A 1401-nucleotide genomic window follows, 5' to 3' on the forward strand; every position below is an offset into this window, starting at 1 on the left:
GGGCTGAAGAAGGCCAAGGGCTGCCCCACGCCCGCCCCCTGCTGCTCGACTACGGCCCCGACTGCCACGTCCGACGCATCGGTAGTAAGAGCAACAGGTGCGGTGGGCGAGGGATGCGCCAGGAGTGCCGCTGGCCTTTTTCTGTCTCAGGGCCCCGTACAGCGGCTGCAGGAGCTGGGCCGCATGCGGTAGGAAACGGTTATAAAAATTCACCATTCCCAAAAACTTCTGCAGTGCCTTCACGGAGGCTGGGCGGGGGAAATCTGTCACAGCCTGCACTTTGGAGGGCAACAGAACCGCGCCCAGCGTGGAAATACGATGGCCCAGAAAGTTGATGACCGGCAAACTGAACTGGCACTTCTCAAGGTTGATAAACAGGCCATGCTCATCTAGGCGCTGAAAAACTGATTTGTGGTGTGACCGGTGCGCATCAGTCAACGGGCTGGTGACCAGGATGTCGTCGAGATAAACAAACTCGAAGTCGAGATCTCGCAACACCGAGTCCATCAGCCTCTAAAATGTCTGCGCCGCGCCTTTAAGGCCGAAAGGCATGCGCAAAAACTCGAAAAGCCCGAAAGGAGTGATCACTGCGGTTTTAGGCACGTCCTCCGCACGTACAGGAACCTGGTGATATCCGTGCACCAGGTCTACCTTGGAAAACACTGACATTCCCACGGGCTGTTGGAACGACGCTCCATGTTAGCGAACCCCTCCATAGCAATAGCCGACTTCACTGCGCCGAGGCGTTGCGCACGCGAAAACCGGCGGACCGTCTGTGGGAATGAAATGCTCCACCCCGTGCTTCGTGACCGCGGTCGAAAAAGCGGGAGTAGTTAGTGAGGGGAAACTGCGACAGTAAACGCTGAAACACGTTGCTCGACGCGGAGAAACTACCATGTCAATGGCCACCATGCGTCATCATGTCTGACATGCGAATGTAGAAAAAGACAGCATCAATATGATGTCGATTTGCAACATCAACTAGCAACCCGTTAGCACACAGAAAATCTGCACCTAATATGGGAGTAGTAATGGCAGCAATCACAAAGTCCCACTGAAACTGGCGTCCGCTGAAACCAATAGTCACAGACCTGGTACCAAACCAGTAGGCAGCACTAAGCTGCGGACCGTTGCCGCAGGACGAAAGGTCCGAGTCTGCAGAGGGAAGGAGGCTCTTCTGCGAACCAGAGTGCCACGAACGAATCTTTCGCTGTGAACGAATTCTTTGCTGTGAACTAATCTTTTGCTGTAAACTAATCACTATGAACGAATCACTCTCTGTGAACTAATCTTTCGCTTCGTTCTCGCAGATTCGTTTCATTTGTCACGTGACAGAGAGCTCGGGTCTCTTTTGCTCTCATTCATCTTCACATTGTGGTGTGTTTTTATTTCTTAGCTTTT

General features: G+C 53.0%; 1 protein-coding gene across 1 annotated transcript in view; it reads left to right on the forward strand.

The window, feature by feature from the left end:
* Positions 1-1401, forward strand: part of LOC103396998 (E3 ubiquitin-protein ligase KCMF1-like) — a 30467-nt gene that overhangs the window by 27631 nt on the left and 1435 nt on the right. The window lies entirely within an intron of this gene.

The sequence above is a fragment of the Cynoglossus semilaevis genome, chromosome W, assembly GCF_000523025.1.
Source record: "Cynoglossus semilaevis isolate Cse_v1.0 chromosome W, Cse_v1.0, whole genome shotgun sequence".
Lineage (NCBI taxonomy): Eukaryota > Metazoa > Chordata > Actinopteri > Pleuronectiformes > Cynoglossidae > Cynoglossus > Cynoglossus semilaevis.